Source organism: Microtus ochrogaster, unplaced genomic scaffold (genome assembly GCF_000317375.1).
Source record: "Microtus ochrogaster isolate Prairie Vole_2 unplaced genomic scaffold, MicOch1.0 UNK110, whole genome shotgun sequence".
NCBI classification, from domain to species: domain Eukaryota; kingdom Metazoa; phylum Chordata; class Mammalia; order Rodentia; family Cricetidae; genus Microtus; species Microtus ochrogaster.
In genome coordinates this window covers 360,771-367,651 of record NW_004949208.1, presented here as the reverse complement: position 1 = coordinate 367,651, position 6,881 = coordinate 360,771, and positions in this window count along the sequence as shown.

Genomic DNA, 6,881 nt, shown 5'->3' with positions numbered 1-6,881 from the left:
GGGACCTCTGGAAGAGCAGCCTTAACCACTGAGCCATCTTTCCAGTCCTTTTAAAAATTTTACCTTGAAAGTAAAATGAAAAAACATGCTTCTTTAAATTTAAACTCCATTTATACCTTTATACATCAATTTATACATCTGAGGTCAAACCTTAAATTGAAGGAGTTTTCTTTTCCCAATACTTGGAACGTGTGATGGTTTTCGCTGCTTGAGAAAGCTAACAAAGATATGAGAATCCAAGTAGTAGATGTGCACGCGGGGCCATGCTTAGGAACCAAGATTGCCTTTGAAATCCCACTCACCAATTTCAAAAGAAAAGAGGTTTTACTGAAGTTCATCTTCCCCATTGTCTATTTTTATTAAAAATTTATCAAAGAGGCCTGGTGATATGGATCGCTAGGTAATGGGGTTTGCTGCCAAGCCTTGTTGATAGGAGTTTGGTCCATGGAAGGAGAAAACTGATTCTACCAAGTTGTCCTCTAAATTCCCCATGCAAATGTGGGCACCCCTGACACATGCAAAGTAAGCAAATATATGCTAAAAACAAAACAAACAACTCCAAAACATCTAAGCACTTGAGGGTTTTGTTTGTTTGTTGTTGTTTTAGAGCTTGTCCTAGAACTAGCTCTTGTAGACCAGGCTGGCCTCAAACTCACAGAGATCTATCTGCCTGCCTCTGCCTCCCAGGTGCTGGGATTAAAGGTGTGCACCACCATTGTCAGGTTAGAACTTGATTGTTTATATTATTATTTTGTTTTTGTTTTTTTTTGAGACAGGGTTTCTCTGTAGCTTTGGAGCCTGTCCTAGCACTAGTTCCTGTAGACCAGGCTGGCCTCAAACTCACAGAGATCTGCCTGCCTCTGCCTACTGAGTGCTGGGATTAAAGGCGTGCACCACCACCACCTGGCTGAGTGTTTATATTTTTAACAAAATAACTTATTTTTTAAATTTCTCTTATTGGGGGCTGGAGAGATGGCCCAACGGTTAAGAGCACTGGCTGCTCTTTCAGAGGACCTGAGTTCAATTCCCAGCAACCACATGGTGGCTCACAAACATCTGTAATAAGATCTGGTGCCCTCTACTGGCCTTCAGGCATACATGCAGGCAAAACACTCTATAATAAATAAATAAATCTTTAAAAAAAATTTTCTCTTACTAGAACGTTGTCCCTTTTTGATTGCTGTGATAAAATACCGTGACCAAGGTATTAAGACTTTCATTTGGCTTACGAGGTTAGAGTCTATGATAACAGAATAAAGGAATGACTGATGGCAGCTAGAGAAGCAGTACACGTCTTGATTCACAGGACAGAGTGAGCTAACTGGCAATGGCAAGAGTCTTTTACAACTCCTCCAGCAAGGCCACACCTCCTCCAGCAAGGCCACACCTCCTCCAGCAAGGCCACACCTCCCTAACCCTTCCTAAACAATTCCACCAACTGCAGACCAAGTATTCAAATATCTGAGCCTATGGGGACCATTCTCATTTAAAGCACCACATAAGTGTGTGTATTCTTTCTCTCTATGCCTCCCTCTCTTCCTCTTCTCTGTTTCAGCTGACTGCTAGGATTACAAGTACAAGCCACCATGCCAGGCTTGATCTGTGAAGAATATTTCCTCAGGTGAGTTCTTCATATAACATTGATTTACATACAATCTACCATGAATATGTTCTCTATGGAATACAACATAGATGCGTAATACTATTCTATTAGGGCTTCTCAAGAACTAAGGCATGTGCTGTTTTGCATATCTGGGTTTCAAAACTGGTTTGCCACCCACAAGCTATCTCCTACTCCATCTTGGTTGATGGGAAGGCATGCAAGCTGACTCAACACACTGATATGTCCAGAACACAGTGAAAACCATGACGTTTCAAGATCACACTGTTTCTATAGTCCATTGCTGTGGCTCATTTTCACACACACTAGTTTGTGTTATTTATTTATTTTTTTTTAAAAATATGTGTTTATTTATTATGTATACAATATTCTGTCTGTGTGTATGCCTGAAGGCCAGAAGAGGGCACCAGACCTTATTACAGATGGTTGTGAGCCACCATGTGGTTGCTGGGAACTGAACTCAGGACCTCTGGAAGAGCAGTCAGTGCTCTTAACCTCTGAGCCATCTCTTCAGCCCCCTAGTTTGTGTTATTTAATTATACATGCCAGGTAAGGCTGGTTCTAAGGACTTTAATTTTAAAATGGCAAAATCGTTCGCTTTTACAGTTGAGCAAGCCAAGTATCAAATGGCTAAAAGACTGACCTCACAATTTCAGTTCAGTTACGGGAAAGAACAATCATAACTTCTGTTTGCTTGTTTGAGACAGGGTCTCTCTCTGTAGTCCTGGCTGTCCTGGAACTCTTGGTGTAGATCAATCTACTCTGCCTCCTGCGTGCTGGGATTAAAGACTCAGGCCACCACTTGGCCTCAAGGTTAGATGCCCAACTTTAACATTTTATGTAAGCTGGGCATGGTGACTTGCCCATAATTCAACCACTTGGGAGGCTGAGGCTGAGGCAAGTTCTAGTTCAGCGTGAGACCCTTTCTTAAAACAACAGTAAACACCAAAGCCATTTGCTTTACGTGCAAAAGTGGCTGGGTTAGGATTAGGGTTATGGTTAGCACAGCGTAAATACAAGGCGAGGAAAACGTAGTTTAGGTGTGGCCACTAGCTTCCCACGCTTACGGCTAGGAACTTTCAGTAACAGTTGTGAAGTCTTGTCTGTGTCTGTTGCAGACACAGAGACAGGAGGACGGAGTTTTGAAGAAGCAGGTTTGGTTCACAGTTGGGCCTTCTCATGCGGAAGTTTTACGTCACTAATCGTCACTAATTATCTACGCTTCTCAATTACTCAACTGAGCAGTGGGGTTTAGTAGTCTGCCTCCCCACCCTCCCTTCTCCTTCCTCATTGTGTAGCTCAGCCTGGCCTTGAGCTTCCCATGTAGCCCCAGCTGTTCTTGAACATGTGGTCCTCTACTCTCAGCCTGGTGAGCATCATTGAGAGAGTACAGGTGGGGATCGCTATGTCCACGTAAGCTAGTGTTTTGCAACAAACATTTTTATTATCTGCGTCTGTGGATTAGCTAGTTCATTTGGGCTTGGTAAGACTCACCCGTGTGTCTGTGGTTCTGTTTGGCTGGTTTGTCTGTGTAAGAGCCTGAGCAGGTATAACTGGGCCATCACTGTGTAGTTGAGGATGATGTTGGCACTCCTGGGCCTCTTGCCTCCACCTCCCAGGTGCTGGGATCACAGCCACCACTCCCAGCTTTACTGGGGTCATTGTCACAGTCGCTATAGCACAAAAGTCAAACTCCAAACTCAGAAGGGTGGTAGGAGGCCCAGACACCGGTGTTTAAAGACCCAGCAGTGTCTTGTGAATTGTAAGGGACCCACAGGGCACTGGTTCTGCGTGTGCCCCACTTTACATGCAGGGCTAGAAGTTCCTGTATTAGTGTTTGTGCTACCCTAATAAAATGCCTAAGGCTGGGTCGTTTACAAAGAAGAAATTGTGTGTTCTTACAGTTCTGGAATGTGGGAAGTCTGGACCAAGGCATCCTTGGATTTGGCCTTCAGGAGGGATTTACTTTGCTCTGTAGGCGGCAATTTGTTGCTGTCTCCTCAAATGGTGGAGGAGGCAGATGCTGTTCTCACTTGGAAGAAGAGTGCACGAGCAAAGATGGCAGCTTTCTTTCCTATGTGTGCCAGGTAGGCCCTCTGCTAGAGTTACACCACAGCCCTTGCACCTCTTTGTTTATTACCTCTTTTTTTTTTTTATCCTGGCGTTTCTTTTATAAGGTTATTAGTATAGATGGGGCTGGACAGATGGCTCAGCAGTTAAGAGTTTGGTTGCCAGTACCCACCCATATCTTGTGGCTCACAACCTTCTGGAATTCCAGCTCTAAAGGATCTTGCAACCACTTTTGGCCCCTACCGGTACCCACACACACATGACAGTTACTCACACAGACACAGATAAATAAAAAAACATCAAAACATCTTTTAAAATATAAATATGCGCCAGGTGGTGGTGGCGCACGCCTTTAATCCCAGCACTTGGGAGGCAGAGGCAGGCGGATCTCTGTGAGTTCAAGACCAGCCTGGTCTACAAGAGCTAGTTCCAGGACAGGCTCCAAAACCACAGAGAAACCCTGTCTCAAAAACCCAATATATATTGGGTTTGGAAGGGAAAAAGAAAAGAGGGGAATGATTTAATTCTCTCTCTTTACACACACATATGACCTAGCACTTCCCTGAAAAGGCCCAACTTCTAATACCTTGTTAATTAGGTTTCAGAATACCACTTTTGAAATAGCACACATTAAAACCACAGCCACGAGGATGACTCAGTAGACATGCTAAGGAGATTGCCTCAACTCTAGATGAAGGACTATAGGCAACTAAGGACTTTGGCAATAAGAAAAGTAGTCTTCTCCAGAGGTGAGCACATCAAATGATTAGCCCTGAAAACATACATAAAGCATACATGCATAAAGCATAACGTTAGGTAGATGGAGCAGGTTGTATTTATGTATTTAGGGATATATATGCATATATACATACGTACATATATATACACATATAGACACACATATATGTATGTAACAATCAGAGGGAAAAAAGGCCATGGGGTTGAAAGAGAGCAAGGGGGATAAATAGGAGAGTTTGGAAGGGAAAAAGAAAAGAGGGGAATGATTTAATTCTCTCTCTTTATACACACAAAATCAACAAACCCACAGCTCTTCCTTGCAGCTTCTCCCTCTCTGTGTTTTCCCTCTGTGCAGTCCCTGGAAAAGCTCACAGAAATGAAGGAGACAAGAGCAGTTAAGAGCTCTCCCAACTCCCAGAACAAAGATTTCAAAACCCTCTGGGAAACACACCTCCTTTTGGGGACTTTCCTGTCACCTGGCAGAGGTGCCTCTCCCTACCTCCAAGGGAGTTTAGGAAACTATTACCTGTCTCCTCAGTTGAAGGCTATTACTTAGCTCGTCACAGTTGCTTGCTCACTCAGCTCGACTCAAGGTCACCAGCTAATTAGGGAAGGACTCCGAACCTGTTCAGAGAAGCCATCAGGATCCACAGAGTTGTGTGAAGGAAGGGAGTACAGGGACGTGCCATTTTGGTTCCCACCTCGCAGCTACCTGCCTGATAACACGGTAGAGCCCTGGAACCCTCTCCCCAGTGAGCTTCACATGAATCTGCTCTTCCATTCTAGGCTTCATGCTCCAGCTCGTAGGGAGCAATCCTCCTCCACACTGCCTTCTCCCAAATGCTCGGATTGCATCACAAGCCTGCTGAGAGGAAAGAGATAGCATTTATCAGACCCTACCAAAGGTAAAATACTGTTGCAATCTCCTTCCTTGAACTATAAAACTGTGAGTCCGTACTAATCCCCATTTCAAGGTTAAGGAAATAGAGGCAGGAGAGGTTCATGTGATTTGAGTCACGATAAGCAGAGAATTAGGGTTTGAATCCAGGCAGTCTGGTTCCTGAGCTTGACACTCTCAGACCAGAAAATCCCTCTCTGTGGGTTGCTATTTTTCTAATAGCAACAATGCTAATGACAGCTAACATGCGTGAGTGGCTGCAGGCTAGGCTATCCTGGCTCTGCTACACCCACTAACTTCTTACACAAGTCCTAGAGTGTTGAGAGGTATTGCTATCTTCATTTTATAATGAAGGAAGCAGGCTCAGAAAAATCACATAAGGAGATCCGGATAACTAGGCAGTCTCACTCCAGAGTGCTGTGTGCTGAATTCCTCGCTTTCTAGCCCAAGGCTCAGAATCCAGGACTCTTTGGATGGATGTAGCATGATCTCTTAATTGGGTGTGTTTGGTTTGGTTTTTTTTGAGACAAGGTTTCTCTGTGTAACAGCTATGGATGTCCTGGAACTAGCTCTGTAGACCAGGCTGGTCTCGAACTCACAGAGATCCGCCTGCCTCTGCCTCCCGAGTGCTGGGATTAAAGGCGTGCGCCACCACCGCCCGGCTTGGTTTGGGGGTTTTGAAGACAGGATCCTGCTGTATATCTCAAGCTGAACTTGAGTTTGAAACCCTCTAGGCTGCGAGTGCTGGGGTTACAGGGCTGCACCACCACATCCTGTCCTGCTTTCCAAGGCTGTTTATCAGGTTTGTTATTGGTTATTTCCCAGTCTCTCAGCAACGGACCTTCATTTAGTAGCAGGGGTCGGTGGAAGACTGAATCAGTGGATCTGAGAAAGTGAAGTGTGAGCACCAGGAGGGGATCCTCTCGCCCAGGCCACCCACCAGATCCTCCGCTTGAGACCTAATCAGCCCAGAGCTTGAGGTTTAGGCCTCCAAATCTACCCTTACCCCACCCCCATCCTTTTGAAAAGTAAATCCAATTTAATATGTCCCCAGGGAGTTTACTGCTTAGAAAGGCCATCATTAGAGCACACACAAAAGAATGCTTTGTAAATGGAGTCCCGGAGGCAGCAGGACAACAAACTTGGCCTCAGGAACAGCCAGTACCAGTCTTGCTGTGCATATTCTTGTTGGAATTGCAGGCATGCAACACCACACTCAGCTAAATTACTCTAAAAATAAGAAGAGTAATAATTTAGTTTCTCCTTAAAAAGAAAAGAAACAGGGGCTAGATGGCTCCGCGGTCAAGAACACTGACTGTTCTTCCAGAGGACCCAAGTTCAATTCCCCAGCATCCACATGGCAGTCCACAGCTGTCTGCAACTTCAGTTCCAGGACACCCTCACCTGGACATACATTCAGGGCAAAACATCAATGCACATAAACATTATATATATATATATATCTCACTCACAACTTTAATCCCAGCACACAGAAGCTAGGCAGAGACAGGTGTATCTCTGAGTTTGAGGCCAGCCTGGTTTACACAGTGACTT